This window comes from Stenella coeruleoalba (genome assembly GCF_951394435.1).
Source record: "Stenella coeruleoalba genome assembly, chromosome: 3".
Lineage (NCBI taxonomy): Eukaryota > Metazoa > Chordata > Mammalia > Artiodactyla > Delphinidae > Stenella > Stenella coeruleoalba.
The window spans coordinates 87,766,630-87,790,210 of NC_137148.1; the positions used below are offsets into that span (position 1 = coordinate 87,766,630).

The 23,581-nt window shown below is 35.8% G+C and overlaps 1 protein-coding gene across 3 annotated transcripts in view; it reads right to left on the reverse strand.

The window, feature by feature from the left end:
• Positions 1 to 23,581, reverse strand: part of FBXL17 (F-box and leucine rich repeat protein 17) — a 479,571-nt gene that overhangs the window by 239,310 nt on the left and 216,680 nt on the right. The gene's annotated exons all lie outside the window — the stretch shown is intronic.

Consider the following 23,581-nt stretch of genomic DNA (forward strand, 5'->3'; position numbering starts at 1 on the left):
GGAAGTGAGTGCAGAACCAGGTCAGGTGATGAGAGATTAACAATAATTCACAGTGGGGTAAAGAATATCATCAATCCAAATTGAACAACTAAAAATAGTAAGAAAGGTTAAGATAGAGAATAATGGGATGAAAAATGCATGATACGTTTTGCAAGAAAATGTCATGGGCACAAAAAAATCTCATCATTCTAAAAAGTAGCAGAGATAGATCCCTACAAGAATGAACACCCAGGTTTTCAATTCCCAGTGTGGCCAACAACCCTGAATCCTTAGCTTCAGCAAGACTGGGATGATGATTCTCTGTACTTTGTCAGGTAAGTGACCCTGCAACCCCAAAGAGGGAAGGGATACATACAAAAATAATGAAGTGGATCAAAACAATAATTTGTATACTTTTGCTAGGGTTAGGAATGTTTTGTTTGATATTTAGTGTGTTTGAAACATTTAAGAGAATCTGACACGTTAGAAAATCTGACATTTTAGGCTTGTGATTTTTATTTAAAATATTTAAAAGAAGTTGACTAATGGTAAACTTGAGATTTGAATTTAAACTATTTTAAGATAGTCTGGGGCTTCCCTGGGAGCGCAGTGGTTGAGAGTCCGCCTGTCGATGCAAGGGACACAGGTTCGTGCCCCGGTCCGGGAAGATCCCACATGCCGCGGAGCAGCTAGGCCCGTGAGCCATGGCCGCTGAGCCTGCGTGACTGGAGCCTGTGCTCCGCAATGGGAAAGGCCACAACAGTGAGAGGCCCGCGTACCACAAAAAAAAAAAAAAAAGATAGTCTGATGGACTAAGTTTACACACATCATTTGAAAACTGATTGACTAATACATACATTAGGTTTCCAGTTTGTAAGTTGTGTTTAAGTGCTCAGGAAGGTTTCTGTAAGGTTATCTTGCTAAAGGTTAAAGTGCTTGGATAAATTAAGTATATTGGGTGTTACCGTCTGAAATGCCTAAAGGAATTTAATTAATCAAGTTTGAAAATGGTGTGAAATGTTTAGGAGAATTTAGGCTGCCAAAATTATGAGCTAATTGACAGTTAATCAAGGAACAAATGAAAGTGAGTGCTTAAATATTACTAACTTTACTAACTTTAAAAATGAGATTTTAAAATTACTAACTTTAAAAATGAGATTTGTAAATTGAGCTTAAAGGTTTATAAAAACTCGGCTTTAAGATTGGAAACTTTAAAAAACTGAGTATTAATTAAAAACACAAGGAAATGTGAGTATTTCTTTCAAATATAAAAGACCCTCAAAGATTAAAAGTCCAATGACTCTATGGAGATGACATTAACTTCTCCAATCAAGAGGTTTGTTTTTGTTTTTTTTTGCAATACCTTGAGATAATAGGTATTCCAGGAAGAAAAGGGGTCTGTAGTTGAAAAAGAGAAAAGCCTGGGAAGGAACTATTAGCTACATACCCCTCTTGGAAATTTCTAGTGTATGTGCATTATTAAAGGTTTTGAGAAGCCCTGCAATAAAGAAATGTTCCATTTTTGTGGGGTTTTTTTTGAATACAGGAGTTTATTTAATGCTTATTAACATCTGCAGAATTGCAGAAGGTGCTCCACAGAACACAGTTTGGGAAACCCCACATTAAATCGTTGTGGAAAACTCCCTCAAGGATTCTTCCTTGTCAGAAGGCTGGCAGCAGAAGGAATGAAAAATCAGTTATGCAGGATCCGTTTCCATTATTTGATAGTATCACCCAACAGCTGGCAGGTAGGCTGCCTTAATGAAATGGGATAGTTCTGTCTCAGGAGATGTTCATGTATTTTCAGAGTTCAAAACCACTGTTTCATGCTTCGCTGAGTATTACACTTGAGACTCTTCTTTTCTCTAGTCACCATTCATATATACACGATTTTCACTATGATCTACATCCTGATGGCTCCAATATCTTTATCTCCAGTCCTATTTCCATCTTCAGATTCAGACCAAACTTTCTAGGTACCTAAGGATTATCTCTGCTTGGGTGACCATGATAACTTCAAAATCAACATGTCCAAAACTGAGTTCATTCTTTTCCACCTAAAATCTGTTTATACTCCAATTTTCTACAATTTGGTAACAGCGTTCTGCCTACCTAGATGCCCAAGCCAGAAACTAAAGTAAATTCTAGAGTCTCTCAGCTCCCTCAGCCTTTATATCACTAAGACCTATACACATCCTGAATGACTCAAGTTTATCTTTTCCTTTGCATTCTGCTTTTCACTACTGATGTTCAGGATGTCAAAATTGTTTTCCCTGGACCACTGCAGTAGTCTTCTATCAGGTTGCCCTGCTTATGATCTCCCTCTAATCCACTGTACATCGCTGGTTTTTTGTTTTTAGTATAAACCATTCAATGCCTTCCTATCATCTATAATGACAATTTCCTATATTCTTAGTGTGATATCCATGGTCCCTTATGCTCTGGCTCCTATTTATCTCTCTAAACCCCTCTCTCACTATGGCCTCCACATTTACCCTGTGTTTTAGGTACTTCTAACTTCTTGCACTTACTAGGATAGGCCAGGACCCTTCAAATCTCTCTATCTTTACACATGTGGTTTTCTCGATCTGAAATGCCTTTACTATTCTCTTCTTCCAAAAAACTCCTAACTCATCCATTAAGATTCAAGTGAAATGTTACCTCCTCTCAGGAGCCTCCCCTGTTCTTTGCATACTTCCCTTTCTGTGCTGATTCACTGTACTTTATTCATATATACAAAAGGCACTCACTTCAAATTGCTGCAATTATTTGCTTTATATAGCTACCTTGCCCACTAAGACTGAGATGGCATGCATTATTTTCCAGGTTTTTAAAAAATGTTTAACTCTCTAATACTGTATGTAAATTGAGATAATACTTCTTAAAAATAAGTTTTTAAAATCCTAAGTTTGTAATTTGACCATTTCCTTCCTTGCCTTATTCTAACCCTCTTAGAAACTCCAGCAGAAATGCCTATCTCACATCCTTGCTTAGTCCCTCAATTTTTTTTCCAACTGTAAACAATACCCCCTTCTATCTTCCACAACTAAGGCATAAAATATACTGAAGTTTCAAATATCTTAATTTTAATATAGGCCTCTCTTGGTCACAAATCCATATGCCGGAAGGATGTGAGGATCTGAAGGGCTTGGGCTGATTGGGCTGACAGCATCAGAGACCTCAGTCTCTCTTCCTCTAAGTTGAAAATTGATTCAATTCAACAAATATTTACTGAGCAACCACTAGAGTAAAAGTCACCCTGTTAGGAGAGATGCAGCCCCACTAGGAAGATACCAGTTTTCCCCTACCTGGCAAAAACTACTCACGACAGCTAGCCTTCCATTCATTTGGACCTTATTTAAACACTCTAGGACTTACAGTACAATTTACTATCTACAAGAAACCTAATCACTTTCTGTGATTTGTTCTTTGTGTTTAAATATAACTTAGGCATTTGGTTAGAACACAGTGTATAAGGTTTTACTGATTAATATGTTTCCTTCTACTTGTTTCTCAACTTCTCCATGGCTCCATGTTTTCCCTTGCCTTGGCAGCAGAAGCACTGCTTTCTGTTTTATTTCTGTTGTTGTTGGTAGAACCTAGTGCAGTCCTCTGCATACAATACAAACTATAAAAACACATGGTTTCTAAAAGGTAATATTCCAAGAGTATGATTTTCCTGATCCATGTATTAATATCTTTCATCTAACAATACATTAAATCAGCGCACTTTTTGTAATCAAGTTACTAGAAAGTCAGGCTCAGATAAAAGCAAAAGAGGATGTCAGTACCTCATTAAAAATACAAATAAATGTTAGAGAATGTGTTATTCCAATAGCCTCTTATCACTCTTGGTAAGTGCCCAGGGCGAGGACCTCGCAGGGTCAGATAGGCAGCTCCCACCTGACCATGGCGTGGATAATCATGTCCTGAGGTTGTGCAAGGGGAATGCCACTAGTCCCAAATCAACAAGCTCATTCTATTCATAGCCTGGAATAAATTAGGCACTTCGGGGAATGGAAACTGCTATTCTCCCCAGGAGGAACCAGGGCTATATGAGCAGGTCAGAGTACCTGCCTTGGGCATGTCAGGTGCCCAGCCAGCTGTGAAGTTCTTCCTAGCCTTGCTCAGTTGGAAGCATCATAATAGGGCCCATTGTTAACAATGAGAAAATCAGGAGGCTCAACTTTAGAAAGAATGTATTTCCCATCTCTCCAAGACTCAATGAAGAAAGTTCTGGAATGTAGACCTTTAATCAATGAAATTGTGGCATTCATATTTCTGTCACAAAATTAAATGAATACATCTAATATTCTAATGAGGAGTTGGCTGTATAGTAACTTCTTACATGAATTACACACTTTGCAGAAGTTTCTATGTAATGAGACTACAAGTCAGCATGGTCTACTCATTTGAGATCTACTTAGCCTCCCTACACTGTAACAATAACAACTCCTGATCATTTCTCTATGTTTTCAAATAATTCCAGAGAATAAGATTTAATAAAAATTAACCTGTGATTGGATTTCCATGGTATACAACTTGACGAAATTCAGAAGGTGGTCCACAAATAGTGGTAGCGGTCCACAATTAGTGATGAGCCGCCCACTGGCTCTAGGCACTGCTTGATCAGGCCCTGGCATTAGCCTTGCTTCATATTGTGCATTCAACATTGAGCTGCTCTAGTGTTAACATATGCTGCATTGGTGCTATTAGCATTACCTTTACAGTTAACATTCATCTACACTTCATCCCATTCCAGAAAGTAGGTGCTAGGGGAAGGGAAATTTACTTGAGAGCTGCATCTTCACTTCACTACGAGGAATACAAACTCCCTGTGGAAAAGAGGAGGGCAGCAAATTTCCCTCTTCCAGCTCCTTTGCCTTTTGGAACAAAGAGGTCAGTCCTCAGGCTAAATAAAACTAGTTTAAATCAGGTAGCAAACCACAACTTATCCAAATTTGATGAAAAAGGTGGCTTATATATCAAGATGGAAGTTCTATGAACAATTCCCTTGTGTTCAATCTTACCTTCTCTTAGATGGTGTTTCAGATTTAACCACTGCTATAATAACTAAGGTATCTTATGGAAGAGAAAAAAAAGTCATTTTAACCACCATGAAACAGGTAAAAGAAGAACTCTGTGTACTGAATGTGTATATGTATGTCATTAATAATTATAACCATTAAGTTCCTATATCATGGAGTAAAAAAACTTACTAGTTTATTGTCTGATCCAAAAGTTTCACTGATGTATCTTTAGTGCCTAGAACAGTGCCTGGCAGTATAGCAGGCACTCAAATATTGACTGATCAGTTGATTGACTGACAGAATGAATGAGTCTATCCTTTTCACCATATTTATTATTTCTTTATATTAGTTAAAAGCTCAAAAGAATAAATGGATTTCAGATTTAATCCATCACCATTGAAGAATTTCTAAATAAATAGGCTACACTATTAAGAGAATTTTAATGTTTTTTGGCAATGAAATATATAAAACATATAAAATGATGATAGATTGACATACATCTACACTCCCCCACATACACGAAGGATTGGAAAAGAAATGTTTCTAAGTTTTACAGGATGATCTTATGCATATTTTAATACAGCTGTTCATTATAAAAAAGACAAAGACTACATAAATCTAATGGACAGAAAAACGTGGTTACAATTTAAACATTTTCTTCACCTTATTTTTAAAGATATTGAAAAGTGACACTTCATTACTCTGTATTTTTATATTCCAACCTAAACATTTTACATTATATTTGGTAACTAATATTCTAATTCCATGCACTGGAAGAGGGTGAAATCAAATTAATAAATACTAAAACATCTTTGAAGAGCAATAAAATATTATTCTCTAAATTACAAGTCAAATTTTGAAAGTATATTGGGCACTCAGAATAAAAATAGCAACAATAGCAATAGCAAACTCTTATAAAGGGCTTATTATGTACCAGGTAGTTACTATCTATAATATAGATAGATAATTTTATATGATTTGTATAACTTCTAAAATAAAATACCAACTAATATATATACATACATATATATACATACACACACAAATACATATATATTTGATCCTCATAAAAATCCTATGAGATAGATACCATCATTTCCATTTCAAACATGAGGAAACTGAGGCACACAAAGGTTAAATAATTTACTAATTAGTCATTTAGCAGAAAAAAAAAAAAAAGAAGAAGAAGAAGGCTTCAGGGAATTCCCTGGTGGTCCAGTGGTTAGGACTCTGTGCTTCCACTGCAGGGGGCACAGCTTCGATCCCTGGTGGGGGAACTAAAATCCCACATGCTGTGCAGCACGGCCAAAAAAAAAAAAAAAAAGAAGTCACATAGCTAGTAAGTAACAAAGCCAGTATTCAAATTCAGACAGTCTGGCTCTTGAGGTCGTGGTCTTAATCACTATGTTATATTTCACAGAGAAATGGATTTTAATTTTTTGTGAAAGTATCATAAATTAAGTACATTGTTAGAAAATGTAAAGATAAGTACTTGCAGTTTCTTCTAATAAATCTACTCATGGAAATGCAAATCAAAACTACAATGAGGTATCACCTCACACCGTGTCAGAATGGCCATCATCAAAAAATCTACAAACAATAAATGCCGGAGAGGGTGTGGAGAAAAGGGAACCCTCTTGCACTGTTGGTGGCAATGTAAATTGATACAGCCACTATGGAGAACAGTATGGAGGTTCCTTAAAAAACTAAAAATAGAACTACCATATGACCCAGCAATCCCACTACTGGGTATTTACCCTGAGAAAACCATAATTCAAAAGGAGTCATGTACAGGGCTTCCCTGGTGGTGCAGTGGTTGAGAGTCTGCCTGCTGATGCAGGGGACACGGGTTCGTGCCCCGGTCTGGGAAGATTCCCACATGCCGCGGAGTGGCTAGGCCCGTGAGCCATGGCCGCTGAGCCTGCGCGTCCAGAGCCTGTGCTCCGCAACGGGAGAGGCCACAACAGTGACAGGCCCGTGTACCACAAAAAAAAAAAAAAGAGTCATGTACAACAATGTTCATTGCAGCTCTATCTGCAATAGCCAGGACATGGAAGCAACCTAAGTGTACATCAACTGATGAATGGATAAAGAAGATGTTGCACATCTTCAATATAAAATGGAATATTACTCAGCCATAAAAAGAAACGAAACTGAGTTATTTGTAGTGAGGTAGGTGGACCTAGAGTCTGTCATACAGAGTGAAGTAAGTCAGGAAGAGAAAAACAAATACCGTATGCTAACACATATGTATGGAATCTAAAAAAAACAAAAATGCTTTTGAAGAACCTAGGAGCAGGGCAGGAATAAAGACGCAGACATAGAGAATGGACTTGAGGACACGGGGAGAGGGAAGGGTAAGCTGGGACGAAGTGAGAGAGAGAGAGGCATGGACATATATACACTACCAAATGTAAAATAGATAGCTAGTGGGAAGCAGCCACATAGCACAGGGAGATCAGCTCAGTGCTCTGTGACCACCTAGAGGGGTGGGATAGGGAGGGTGGGAGGGAGACGCAAGAGGGAGGAGATATGGGGATATATGTATATGTATAGCTGATTCACTTTGTTATAAAGCAGAAACTAACACACCATTGTAAAGCAATTATACTCCAATAAAGATGTTAAAAAAAATCTACTCATGAAGTTCCCTTAAAATGTGCACCTAATTTTTATTATCATAAATGGGAGGTACACGCATACAGGAGGAAAAAACCAGAAATAACCTCTAGGGAAAAATATCTAAAATTAGAAAATCAACATTATGGGATTTAAGCTATATGCCAACTTGTATTCATATAAGAACAAGACCTCTGAGTACCATATACTCAAAGTCAGCGAGGCAGATGCAAGTGACTCTCAATAGTGTCTAGCGCATTATCTGTCGGCAAAAGGCTTTAGAGAAAATGCCCATGAGGAGCTACCCAGACATCACTGCTCCAGCTTCTTCCCACAGCGTGCTCATTCCTACAGCCTTTGAGAAGAGCATGTGCAAGGAAACAGCAAGCTCCCACAATTACCCCTGCTTATTGGTGGGCTATCACATCCATTAGCCTAACATTTAGTTCACTAGAGCGCCTGCTTCTCATACTGCTAACACATGACCTTAATCTGGGCTGTGGGATACAAGCATTATTATTTCTCATCTTCTAGTCTGATTTTTACTCTTTTGCTGTATATAAGAGTTCCTACTTCATGCTGGATCTTTTAGGAAACGGATATTTTTGTTGTGGCACTGCTTGCTATGTGTATACGCTTGGTTGAGTTTTTTGCCTTTTTCTTTTTTTATTGCCACCACATAGTTTTGGCAAAACCTTCCACAGGAAAGTCAAAATTCTGTAGGAATTACTCAAATATCTCTATTTTTATTACAGCTTTCTCCTGGGAGAAATGCATTAGTCTGTTAATTTCTCTCAACCTCACATTTTTTTTCCCCCTCAGCACAGGCAAAGCTCCAAAAAGTAACATCAAGCACTCAAAGTAATTGAAGGAGGCTACCTAAAGATCAGCAAATCATGTGTGTAGGCCAATTCCTAAAGACAAATCTTAAAATAAACATCACTGTGGGCACTGAAACATATTCAGCTACTATGTTTACATTTCCCTTGATAACTTTGATGTAAACAAATTATATTCTGGTGTTTTTGTACTATTGAATGTTTCATAAAGACATAGCGCTGAATCTTCTCCTTGGAGCTTACTTTCTAGAATGGAAGAAAAAACAGCAGTCTGAGTGAAAGCAAACCCTAGTTTCATCCTATTTCAGCACACCTCAAACTGTCGTCTCATTGTCACCTTTTATTCGCTGATGCGCCCTATTCCTGTGTCTCTTCTACATACCAATAAGGAAAAATAAATCACTGCAAAACATACGACTTCCTAGATTCTGCTATTGGGTAAAGGGGAAGCAAAACCAAGAATCTACCCTTTGAAATGCTCAGTCAAAATCAGTATCTTCACATACAAAACATTATCGCATCATTCTTAAAAGAAGGCACTCACAAAATGAATTGAAATTCCTGGGTACCTTGGGCTGTGAGTTCCTCTCTTGAGTTCCAACGACAGAGCACCTACCAACTAGTATTCTTTGGAAACTATATTAAAGCGTGCACTAAGTTTGAGTCAGTGACTGTCAACTTATTTGTGGTAAAGAATCTCTTCACACTCCTGATGTTGACATTACTAAACTGCCTTGACAAAGTAAGATAAACATTGGATTTGCTTATGCTTACTTTAGTCTACAGATTTAAAGTTTTGGCTAACTTCACCAAGTAAGTCCTACAAAAATTCATCTTCAGCACTGCACATTTCAGGTCATCTAGAGGTTAAGTTAAGCTGATAAGGAGAAAGGTATTTATATTCCTGAAATAAATACATATTAATCACAACAATTTCCTTAGATATGAGATATATCAGAAAGGGGCCAAAGTGATGCAGAAAAACTTAATTTTGGTCGCATTCATGCTAATTTCTGGGTCTTTGGCATTGGTGTATTTCTTAACTCCGCTAGGCCTCAGTTTCTTCACATGTAAAATAAGAAGGATGGCCCAGATAAACTCTTTACTTGTTTAAAAATTTTAAACTCCAAAACTTAAGTAAATTTATCTGAGTTTTAGAGAACAAACATAATTACAGGTACTTAAGCCCTAGAATTACAACAATAGGCAATGGTACTGAAAACATTTCACTCTGGCTCCAAATGTGATTCAACTCTAATAAGAGTGCCACCCAGCTAGTAAGCAAATACCTGTACATTGAAAATATTTTTAGAGCAAGCATAAACAGTTTGACAGTAATTTGTATCATTCTCACGGGAAAATAACTTCTCCAATCTCATCTTTCTAGTCTATGTAGCAGTGCCAATTTATAGGCATATAAAATTCGAAACCTCTTCTGTGCATCAATTATAACTTACACAGCTCCCTGAGCAGCATTTAAAAAGCAAAGAAGTGCAAACAATATTCTGCTTGCTGACATAGTAAAAAATTTAGCTAACGTAGCTTTAGAACTTCACAATTTAACTGCAATCAAATATCCCCTTTTCGAGACAGGAAAGCGACTAGGGCAATTATCCTAAGTGTAAAACTCCATCCCTGAAATTATCTAACTCATTACCCAAGGAAAAGGGATGTAGGTTGGAAAACTGGCCAATGATATTTTCCTTGTTATCAATGTACAAGAAGCTATAAAATCCTACATTTTATTTTTTTTAAAGTAATGCATTTAAAATCACATACATATCTAAGTGACACAAAGAAAAAATGTAATGCAACATAAAGAATATTAAATATTAAAACCTTTCCTACTTGTACTATAAAGATAACAAGATTAATGTACATAAAAATAAAGAACTTGAAAATTTTGTGAAAGTTCCAGAAAAATCAATAAAAGTAGGTCAGGAACAAAACTGAACAAAATGAGAAAGACTTAAACAGCTATTAGAATTTAAGTTAGACAGAAATAAGAACTTCCTGAAATGAGATACTCAGAATTTATATCTATGTCTCTGAGTAACTAATTATTAGAGTCTTTGGGAGGGGAGTAGGTAATGGAATTTTATGAAGCCTTTTTTAAAATGGCAGACAGTTTTGTGTTTTTGGTTTTTTTTTTTGCGGTATGTGGTCCTCTCACTGCTGTGGCCTCTCCCGTTGTGGAGCACAGGCTCCAGACGCGCAGGCTCAGTGGCCATGGCTCACGGGCCCAGCCGCTCCGCGCCATGTGGGATCTTCCCGGACCAGGGCACGAACAGGTGTCCCCTGCATCGCCAGGCAGACTCTCAACCACTGCGCCACCAGGGAAGCCCTAAAATGGCAGACAGTTTTGATCAACGGTGATGGCTTTGGTTGGCTATGTCAAAGGATATTCTGGCTGATATTTGCATATAATTTTCATTGTGTTACCAGAACTATGTTACAGTTTGTGCATGGGAGAGAGGGGATCCTTTTTAAGCTGGATGAGTTTATGGTATTATCATTCAAATATTATCCAAACCCCAGGAAGATCTAGAAACCTTTCCTTAGTCCATATATGTTCTTCCATTTTCCTGAGAAATGTAACCAAGTGAAACACAACACTTGTATAAGCTCACAGTCCAAAGAGCCCAAAATAGTCAACAAAAATTCTAAAAACCCACAAGTGTAAAATTCCTATTTGGTAACTCCTTAATTTTAGATTGCTCTGATGGAATGGGGCTTTTGAGAATTTTCTCTACAGCGATCATGTGCAGTTACGAGAGGTGCAGAGGTAAGTAGTTTCTGGTCAGCTGTAGACCAGAGATAGTCCTAGAGAACCCGGCTAATAGCATATAGCTTAACCAAAATAGAGAGTATAATTTAGCCTCTAATTTGATCAGTTTAAAAATCAGGCAGAAAAAAAAAAAACTTGGGCCTTAGGCTAGAACCTGGCATATGAGATATCAGCCCAAGGGCATATTTTCTTAAAACTATTTTGGAGGTTTTGTAGGTAAAACTAGATTAGGGTCACTCACTTCTCTCTCTTTTCATTTAAGATTCAGTTTCTTTTGTTAAACCACTAAGCATTTTTTAAAAATTTGTCTGCTAAAGTAACAAACCTGAAAATTCCATCCAATTCAAGTCAGACTATTTTTACTTCAGATTAAAAATGATTTTATTAACATTCTAGACAGCTAAGACCCTGGGAGAAACTGCCAGTTTATATTTTTACCATAGTCATAGTTTTATTTCATTTATATGTGAATATATCATTAATTCTCAGAGCAAATATAGAGCATGGGTCAGCTGAGGGCCTATTTTCTAAAAGAAGGGTCAGATGAAAAAGCTTACTGTCTTTAAAGCTATTAAGGCACAACATTTTAGATAACCAGGTTTAGTCTATGCTTTAGCTCACTGAGAGACACATTTAGGGAAAAAAAAATCTCAGTGGTCACCGAAGACAATATTACAAACATCACACAGATTCCATTTAAAGTCACCAGAAGCCTTTGGGTGTCTAAAATCTTCAAATCAATACAATTTTAGTCCTGTCTTTGTGTCTCTGTATTATGCTTTATTGTTGTTACTTGGCTTGTGCCAATAGGAATACGGAGAAAGATATAAACATAAAATTTAAGAAGTCATTTTTGGCTAAGAAAGTAATTATAAATTTGGAAGAGTCAGACATTTATGTCTTTGTATAAGTGGCTTTTGAATTGTCTGTCATCCTCACTATAGCACAAATTGAAGCTACGGTGAGTCCACGGTGATAAATTCTGATGCTCAGCTACTATGAGGACTAATACCAAACAGCTGCCATTGTCCTGTCCAAAACATAAAATGAAGAAAAACAGTATAGAAAAGCTGTGCAAGCTCAAGAGGGTTGTTCATCTTGATTCCCTTTTCAAAACTGCCATCAATGCTTGTTCGACTCATGTAAGTAAAATGCAGAGTCAGCATAACTAAAGGACTTTGGGTTTCAAAGGTTATTGACACAGAATGCTTGGAGAAAGGGAGGTGCTTAGCCTTAGGAAGATGATGAGGAAAGAGGTGCTTAGAAACATAAGAAACTAGAAAGGAGAAAATTCTGCAGCAGGCCATTGTTTCAAAAACAACAACAACAAAAAAGCCCCCCCAAAATTTTGTTTAATAGATTTTTAAAATTCTGTTTCAAAAAACTATGTGTAGGGCTTCCCTGGTGGCGCAGTGGTTGAGAGTCTGCCTGCCGAGGCAGGGGACACAGGTTCGTGCCCCGGTCCGGGAAGATCCCACATGCCGCGGAGCGGCTGGGCCCATGAGCCGTGGCCGTTGAGCCTGTGCGTCCAGAGCCTGTGCTCCGCAACGGGAGAGGCCACAACAGTGAGAGGCCCGCGTAAAAAAATTAAAAAGGCATGGATTAAAAATTGATTTTTAAATATGCTATGTATAAAATCATCCAAACATTGAAAAATGATTTGAATAATAAGCCCAATTGAGATTTTTAAATCAGAATTACAAGTTTTCATGAAACAATATTTTTTCTGCTTTCTCTACTTATTCATTATTAAGAATTTCTCCATAACCCTCCATTAAGCAGAAAATCTAATCATCATCCAGTCATAATTTTTTGCTTTCCCTGGATTTTGTCTATTATTGGTGGGGGGGGGGGAAACAACGTTTTATGCTTTTCATTTCCAGTGTAGTGTTCTCTAATATTAACAGTCAGTTGTGTTACTGAGGGTTCTTTAGTCAACTAGCCTGTGCCAGCTTCAGTGCTAAAAATACTATTACAATTAGAAAGAAAGCCATGAAATAAATGAAAAGTGAAAGAGTTAATATACCAACAATAAGTTATCACCTTATTATAACTTGCCCCGTGGCACACAGAAACTCTGTGATAAAAACAATAACTAAGAAAGCTTCCCTTAACACAACACTTCTGATGGCTTGTCATGATAGCTGATTAAAATACCAAAATCAACAAGAGTCTATAAAACACAGTTAAAAATTATGTGAAGATCCATAGCACAGTTTTTTTCAAGCACTTTTAAATTTTAATGAGATATAGATCGCGCAACACTAGCTAAAGAAAGTAACTGGGATACACTGGGGAGTACAGCTTCCAGTGTATACTTCTGCAGATAATGCCAACTGTAAGGAAAATAAACTTCAATATTATATATAATTTCAGCAGAAACATCTGGATATTTAAATATTTGTACTATAAAAACAAGTACAACCAAGTTCAATTATTACATTTATGTTCATGGTATTATAGAAATTCATTTCCCCATCTAGCTATTTAAATGAAATTTTCTGGTTGATGTGATTTTTTAAGTAGAAGTGATACCAACTGCTACTGAGAATTGCATTCTCAGAGAATTGCATCACACAGATTGACTTAAAAATGTACTCCAGTCTTGATTATTGTTAGCAGAAAATCTGAATTTAAGTATTTTCTTTGAACTGTAAGCAATCAATCTACCTATATTGCATCCTGACGGGGCACATGAGTTAAGAAAGAGAAAAGCAAAAGAAAGGGTCTTTTAGCACTGTCTTTTCACAAAGTACGGTTTTACCAATTTGTACTGTGGTTGTATAGGCTGTCAGCTATTATGAAATCAATGCAATGTATTCACTGGTTGTCAGTCACAGGATGACAGTATTGTAAATTAAGGGGATGCATCTTCAAGCAGAGTTCCATACACATATTTCTAAGGAATCCATTTGCAGTCTGATTTATGCTCTTAAAATAGACAACCTACCACTATCTGTTGAAAAGTCTCACAGGTATGAAACTGTCTAATTGAATATCATTTTCCTTTATAATCAAAGTAGGCTCCCATTTAGCTTCAATCACTTTGCAGTTTTAACCTTAATATTTTCTATACAGTGAAAAGGAGTCAAAAGACTTCACGAACAGTTTTGAATAACATTACTTATTTAAATATGTATCTACTGAGATGAAAATTACTGAATAAAAATATGTCACAGTAGTTGCATAACTCCTGAGAATATATTAATATCATTCCTTAAAGCAGTAATTCATTACCATGATAGATTGCTAAAATCTATTCTAAAACCTAATTAGAACAAAGATTTTTCAAAATAAATGAAAATAATTATTGGCAGGCACACTAAGTTCTCTTAAATTTAAAATAATATTAAATTACCATTTTTTGGATAGGTTTTAAAAGACACTGTTGCATAGTCTTTTATCTAAATAAATGATGTCTTTTAATCACATATGCTTAATAATCTATAAAAATGACCAGGCCATGTAAGAATTGATAAACATTCTGATAAGTCTATGTAAACAATTCTGTTCTTCATAATTTTTTTATTTAAATAGTAACATATTAACAGGAGAAAAAGTTGTTTTAAAGGAAGGATATTTATAAACAAACTTTTTATTTTTCATGTTCCCTTCCAGATTTTGTCATACATTATTATATAACCATGAACATATAATAAATATAATTGACTTTTAATATATAATTTTTATTGTAAGTGAGAAAAGAAACATTAAAAAGGTTTTGTGAAGTCAAAACTGAGACTTAGAATAGGAAAGAAATGAAAGGAAGAAAAATTTCTTGCTCTCATATACACGTGAAATTGCCATTCTAACGTAAGAATCACAAAACTTAAAATTAGCAGAAAAATCATATATCTTAGTAATCAAAAAGCTGTAGTTGGGAGTGAAAAGTAAAAAGATATTCATAAGTATTTGGATACAGTCATATAATTTGGGGAGATGCCTTTAAAACTACAATGAAATTACTATGTGTCAATGTCATTATTAGGCCCATGGATAGGATGTCAAGGGTTGTTATTACATGTGGATTCAATTTATGTGGATGAAGTAAAAAAAAAACCACTATCTGTTCAAGATTTTACTCTAGGTTTTTCTAGGTAAAAACCTAGGAAAAGTTCACTTGTAAAGACTGCTTTTCTTCATGCTGAAAATTTCTTAAACCAATTATTTTCTATTGCTCCCTTACAGGCACATTTATCAACTTCAGTGCTAAACAAAATCTGCTTCAATACCGCACTGTATTTTTTTTTAAACTTCATATAGACTATCAGTTGTGTTCCAACCACATAATAAGACTTATGTGCTCAAAGACGGCCACAACCACGTTAGCCAGGTGTGCTGAGAGCAGGACAGCTCTTACACATTGAATTAATAGCCCCATATTGCTGTGACCGAACCTGAAAGACTGAGTTTAAAGTTACAGTCCTCATTTTTAATATATTTCTCATTTAGATTTTGTTTCTGAAAAATAAAGGTAGAATAAGTAATATTTTTCATTACTCCAGGTTTTTCAAGTCTTTCTAAACTTTCAAATTTTAGCAAAACAGCAAAACTCAAGAGATACTATCCACATAAATCTCTATGCAGTTCTTGACTCTGATACTGAAATAAATAACATATTTCAAACAGGAATAGGAACAACTTTAAAGGTTCAGATCTACTCCTGTTTTATGTCTATTCTGACATAAACTTCTTGGTTCAAGGTACTTCTGACAATAGTAAATTATTACTTCCTGGTTACATTAAAAGATTTCCTTGAGTATCTAATGAATCTTAAATAATAAATGTGTTTCCTTGACTATTCGCCACTGGAAGTTCTGAATTCTATTATAAATAAGTCCATGACTGGTAATAATATTTTGCTTTAAGACTGATTTGTGAAAGATCTGCAAGCAGCCCAAAAGTTCAGGTATCAAAAATCACAAATGAAGAGACCCCCAGAGTCTTCATTAATAGGATGACTATAAATGATTTAAAATTGTGGTGAGGCAGATGCTTCTATGGAGAGACAAACTACATGAGCATTATTGGTTTTAATAATGAGAATACACACCTTTGAAGGAAAATCCTAATAAAACATTCCATTAGGGGAAAAAAGTGGGGGAGAGGGGATATCCTCCTTACAAGTTAATCACCACTGTGAGTTCCCTTATATTCTCAGAGCAGCAAGAGACCACATTTTCATCAAAACATAAATCGTTACTACAGAGGGAATTCAGAACACTGACTGGTTAGTAAAAAAGAAATAATATTATAGTATTTGTTATAATTATGAATGTTAATTATTATATAGCTATCATAATTATGGTTCCATTAAACCCTTAATTTTCTCTTATAATATCTAAAATTATCTGAATAAATGTCAAGGCTGAATTTTAGGAATTTTTTTCACGAAATCACTTTAGTTATTTAGAGTAAAATTATTTTATGTTAACTTTGACTGAAGGAAGTCCCTTTTAAGAAATGCAAAAGTGTAAACAGTTTACACACAGCTTTGACAATTCAAAATTGTCCCTTACATATAGTTAGCAATGACCACAAGAGACTGAAATCTGTGTACTGTTATTAACGTTAAATACAAAACAGTTCTAAACCCTAATTAGTTAATACACTAACGAATAAACTTTTCTTGCTTCATATAATATGTTGTGTTTATAACAAATATTCAAAAGTTATATAAATAATATTTTCTCTTTAAGAATTGCTTTAGAGGGACTTCATTTTCTAACTGATTTGATTTGCAAGTTTAAAAAGCTTACATTTCAGTAGCCTTTCATTCAAGTAAACAGTGATCTACAAAATATCTTTACCTTCATTACTACTTCCTTTTAACAAACACTTTAACTATTTAACAATGATGTTCTTACAGTACAAAAAGTAATATGATTTCCCAGGCCAGCCTGTATAAACATCACCAAAAAACATTTATGTTTACGCTGCTGGACGTCATACATACTCCGTAACTCCAAATATGTATAGAACATCTCCATTTGGATGTCCTAGATTAGTTTACCTTAAACTCAGCACATAAACATGGAACCAAAAGAAAGGAATATTATATGCATAAAAATGTTGCCTGCAGTATTGGTAGTGGTGGGAAAAATCAGAAATAACTTTAATAAATTTTCCCTTCAAAGAGGGAAATGTAAATGATTAAGTAAACTGTGGTAAATATCCACTCAGAGGCACACTTGGCAGCAAGCTAGTAATGAATATGATCACTCTGAAGATTCCAGAGGAATACGGAGGCAAACAGTGGTAAACTGTACAAGCACTATGATTACAATTTAAAAGGCACTATTAATAAAGAGTTGGCGGAAAAAACATTAAAAATTCTGAAATTATTAAACTTCAAACTTCTCCCATAAACTATCTCCTCTCTGAAGTATCCTCTTTCTGTCTGTCCATGCCTAAAAATTTTTATATTAAATCTGGTTCATAGATATAAATAAATTTAAAAATCTGGTTCTTTCTTTGAGAGGAGACCAACTAGTACTATATCTTGGGAAAGTGGAGACCACTGAGATTTTACTACACTATATTTTAATATTTCCTAATTGTTCATTTTAAATTCTATATGCCAAGTTAGTCTTATTTACTGATAGCAATAATAAGCTATTTGAAATTATGAGAAATCTAAAATTTCTATTTTATTTTCTCCATTCATTCATTCTTCCACACATTCATTCAGAGCACAAAGGAACAGCCCATTCTGGAGAACGAATTTTAAGTTCCCTGATAGCAACACTGAATTCCCAGTGCCAACCCCAGTGTCAGGATTCCAGACAGCATGTAGAGGAAAGAAAGAAATGGAGGGGTGAGGGGAAAGGAAGGAAAAGGGTGTGGTCTGTACACAGCAAATGAAAATGAGGGAAAGAAAAGGAAGAGGAAGAGAAGAAAGAAGAGAGTGAAAAAATGCTTAAATTTTAGAGTCAAACATCTCAGCTTGAATTCTGTCTATTCTTACTAGTAGAAAATCTTGAATGCTTTTAAATCTTTATGTTCCCTTTTCCTCATCAGTTAAATTGAGAGTCAGATGAGCTGGCATCTGTAAAAGGTTTAGTAGAAGTCCAACACATAGTAGGTACTCAGTACATACTGGCTGCCCTGTTAATGCCTCAATATACTTTGAAGAATATATAGTTTAAAATCATTTCTAATGTCCTAATACTACAAAGCACTGCCAGTAAAGTAAGGCTGAACACTGGCTGCCCTTATTAGCTGTTTTGAAGATATATAACCATTATTTAGAAAAGTCCAAAGATCTAACTTCATTTTTTCCAAAAATGGCAAAAAAACAATAAATAGCAATTCTTAAGTCCAATGGCAAACAACTCTAGTATTTGTTACATGACCATAATAGACCACCAAGGGAAATTATATGGAAGGACAAAAAACCCTTGTATTTCATCTCAAAATCAGAGTTGGAAGCAAATATATGAATAAATATGTGATAATAAATATACAAAATACATCAGGAGAGACAAAGAGAGAATCCTTTTTCTTTCTGTTTTAAGAAATCACTTTATGGTGAAAATAACTCCCTCTTAAATTTGTCTTATTTTTTATTTTATAATTTAATATATCAGGTTTTCTTAAACTGGGGCATACTTGTTGTCTACCCATATATTTAAAAAGAACAGATAGATGTAATTTCAGAAAATGACAAATAAAAACGCAACTAATTTTTCCCTCAAACCACACAACTGAACCACAACCACTCTTTCTAAGATAATAGCAGAGTTTTCTTTCCAAGGAGTGCCTGGCACAGTGCAGTGAAGAAAAGAAAAGCACAATTTTATCCTTAGAGGCACCAAAGGAGACTAACATTGTGACAAAAGTAAATACTGGAAGTTCTCCATGAAGGAGCAGACTTTAAGATCATACATATATGTAAAATGTGTACTGTACTGATGTATCCACTGATTTCCAATCCTAATTCCGACAGCCTCCTGGCTCCTGAAGTCACCCATAGGTTGGCAGCTTCTTCTGTAGAAATTCTCAGATCATGATTCCTTACCTTCTGCTACGCCTTAAGCCTCCACTGCACTTCCTTTTCTTTCTCTTCCTTGTTGACAAAGAGCTGCTATGAATTTAGAAACATGTTTCATAAATTTATATATATATATATATTTTAAAGAAGATGTTGGGGGTAGGAGTTTATTAATTAATTAATTTATTTTTGCTGTGTTGGGTCTTCGTTTCTGTGCGAGGGCTTTCTTTAGTTGTGGCAAGCAGGAGCCACTCTTCATCGCGGAGCGCGGGCCTCTCACTATCGTGGCCTCTCTTGTTGTGGAGCACAGGCTCCAGACGCGCAGGCTCAGTAGTTGTGGCTCACGGGCCCAGCCGCTTCGCGGCATGTGGGATCCTCCCAGACCAGGGCTCGAACCCGTGTCCCCTGCATTAGCAGGCAGATTCTCAACCACTGCGCCACCAAGGAAGCCCCCATAAATTTATATTTTAATAATCACAGCATTATCTAAATACATTTTTTTTTTTTTTTTTTGCGATACGCGGGCCTCTCACTGTTGCGGCCTCTCCCGCCGCGGAGCACAGGCTCCGGACGCGCAGGCTCAGCGGCCAGGGCTCAGCCAGATCCTCCCGGACCTGGGCACGAACCCGTGTCCCCTGCGTCGGCAGGTGGACTCTCAACCACTGCGCCACCAGGGAAGCCCTCTAAATACATTTTTGTTATTATATGTTTAGATAGAAAGTATTACTGCTATCTATTATGGTCCAAAATAATTCTTTGTAATCAAAAACTTACAGACTTAAAAAGATTAGCAACCACCTAATATATTCCATATATTTGGTGGCAGCTTCAGAATTTCATTAGAGAAGGGGTTTGGGATGTCAATCAGATGGGAGGAGGTCGTCTATGGAAATCATCTTACCAGTGTGTTTATATAATTGGCCCATAGTGTTTACATGCTATCTGTTCATTTAACATAGATTTGGAGGGAGAAAGCTGGTGGTGGTTCTAAGGGGAGCTAAGACCCCCCACAAACCACTCCTTGATACAGCTCCTTCATGTTTCAAGAGGATGGTTTCAATGAGGAGTAGAAGCAAAGGTAGGAGTCAAGAGAATACTTACTCACAACGTGCTATTTTTGTTCCTGGTAATTTTACCCTGACATTCAAAAGGGTAAGAATTACGCAAGGATCTGGATCTTGGTGAGAAAAGGGACTTGGCTAACTTCACGCATCCTTGAGATTCAAACCATGTTTGCAAGAGATTCAGTCCTCTGCTAACGCCTTAAGCACTCATCAGCAGTGAAGTGAACAAATCTAGATGTTTCTACCGTTTGGCCTCCTTCACAATTCTTTACACTCTTAAAAATTTCTTTTTGACTAAACAGCATGGAACTTTGGCTACATGTGGAATTTTGAGAAAACCAGAGACGGGAAGGGAGTAAAAAGGTCTTTATTTTAAAAGGTAACATTTGCATTTGGCATTTCCTTTTCTTCTCAATTTTTGATTTGGGGTTTTGGGGTTTGGGGGTTCAGGGGTAGAAAAATAAGACAGTTATTTCCTCTCTAATCAATCATTCTAATCTCTATAATAAGTTGAACATCTCTGATCTCTCAGAAAAAGAAACATTTTAGATGAATATTTTAGGGAGCAGCAGGATGGAGGCAAAGGAAATTCTGAAATATTCACCTCTTCTTCTCACACCATCCAGCTGTCAGTGTCTCCAATACAGTTAGTACTTCGCAGACATAGCAAAGATAAGGGGTATTTCAATCATGGATGAGCAACAACAGTTGCTATTTCCAAATACGGGAGAAAAAAGTAAGATTCCTTTTGAAGATAACATTCTGTTTTCATCTCTAAATGTGCACATGTATATATGTGTGCTGTGTTCAGTAAAAGAAAAATATTGCAGCTAAGTTAAATCTCTTAGATTTGGAAATGGAAAGACCCTCTTTTATCTATTTATGAGCTTAACTGCAGAACTAATTCAAATTACTACCGGTTGATGTTTCTTGAATCATTCATTTCCTCTGAATAAGTTTCATTCATTCTCACAAAAAGGAAAATGGACTTTTAAGCTTGCTAAATGTAAGAAAAAAGTATTCATATATCAGATCCAAAACCACTAAGTTGCAGTGATAGCAAGTTTCAGTAACATGTTTCTTGGTATGCTGTAATCAAGTTTAAACAATGGTATTTCTTGTCCTGAAGTGGGCTGTGGATATAAGAACTAGCTTTTCTTGCCCAGGCAGGCAATATGGAATGAAGGACTATGGTCAAAGAAGTAGGTACAAGAACTGCTATAGCCAATCTACACAAACACACACACACACAATGTAGTATTTAATAGTACTGTGCTTACAACAAAAAATTTATCTACTAATACATAAAACTGATCCCTCAGAAGAAAAGTTTATAATGATACTAAATTTGCACTGTGAAAAGAGCCCAAGCTAGTGAAAACTTAGAGGACTTGGTAATCCCAGAAGTTTCTGTGAGTGGTTATTAGAAATGTGGTCCAAACTCAGAGGGAACCCTCATGTTTCTATATTAGTCTGAAAAAAGTTATTTTGATCATTCCACTTTTTCTTAATATAGCACAAAAATAAAATTTAATGAATCTAGGATTGTTATGGTATTTTGAAATCAGGTTTTAACTTATTATTTTAAAACTATAACTTAAAATTATATATACGTATACATATATAAAGAAAAGGTCACATTTACTTTAAATTCCAAGAAACTCACTTTGATGATCAGATAACATCACCCATCTTTCAAACAAAAAATAATAAAGATTAAAAACTATAGTCATCAGAAATTCCATATTAACCTGTAGTATTATAGAAGTTGTCGTTAACTGAAATTCTCTATGAACTAAATACATCTCCTCTATGATGAAAATCATATTAAATCATGAAATATGGAAAAATCTTGAAATGTCTGTCATTTTTAAAGAAGGATAATGACACTCAGTGTCATTTCTTATAAGTGTAATTTATCTCATTCTAACTCTATGGAAATTGGTTATCTGCACCACATGATATACAGCACGTGCTGCCTCCCTAAGGCTGCTTTTTGTGACAGGAGGGTACGAGGATTGGCCACTGCTCTCTTTTTTGCCTTACTGAGAAAAGCCTCCTCCCTGCACTTTGCCTCCACATCAGGACATGTGGCTCCTAATCTCCCTATCACCCACATTCACAAAATCAGGAACATCACCATAACCTCTGTGTTTTAAAAAACTGGCATGATCACCTTCTGGTAATCACGTATGACAGTAAAGTGGCATGCCTCCTTTGAGAAAGCTGCTCTAGATGATAACTGTACACTGATGAGAGCATTTAATTATTCCAGAGCTTATCACTGCCCAACAATGATCTACTTCAGAGACGCACTATGCTTGTGAATGATGTATTTCTAGTGAAAGTCATGAAATCAGTTTGATAACCAAAATTTCTGGATAGGTATCTTGTTAGTGCCCTCTTCCTCGTAATAAATAGTCTGACATGACCACTTTTACATTTATTTCATACAGTAACTGTTGAACAATGTGAAACTTCAAATGATGGGGAAAAGAGGAGTATTACAGTTAACTTTAGGTCCAGGAAAACTGGATGAGCTGCTAGGAAATACACTATCTATGGCTAGACTATTCATAATCTGAGCACAACAATTCTAAGATAAAAACTCCAAAGCTATTAAAACTATTTATAACTGCTTATTACTTAAATTTTAAGTTACTTCGTCTTATTTTTCTAAAATCTTTGTGTCTATTTTTTGTCACTCCCCATAAAAGTTCTCAGGACTAGGGTGTTTATAATGTAAAGATAACTTAAACATCAAAAATCAAAAGGACAAGACTATTAGCAAGATAATGTATTGTTAAGGAATTTGTCCAAAGTTATTTAAAAAAAAAAAAGACTAGCTAATTGGGGGAAAGGGTCTTACGAGCAAAAGTGAGAACATGTCAAGCAAAGACAATATGGTTCAGACTACAAACATCAAGATTACTGACATTTATAGAAAACCTTTACTTCTTTCCCATTTTCTCTGTCTTCTGATATGTCTGGCTAATTTTTCATCGGCTTTACTCTAAATATGCATTATCCATAGAACTTAAGCATAGAGAATAAAAGGGAAAATTTTAAACTCTCAATTTTTTTGTCTCACAGTAATTTTGGTAAAATATTTTGCATGGGCTTTTAGATTGTATGCAATTTTATGCTTTCTGCCTATTTCATTGCCTAGAATAACTGGGCTTGATATCAAACAGAAAAGTAAAACACCCCTTTTTTTTTTTTTTTTTTTTTTTTGTGGTACGCGGGCCTCTCACTGTTGTGGCCTCTCC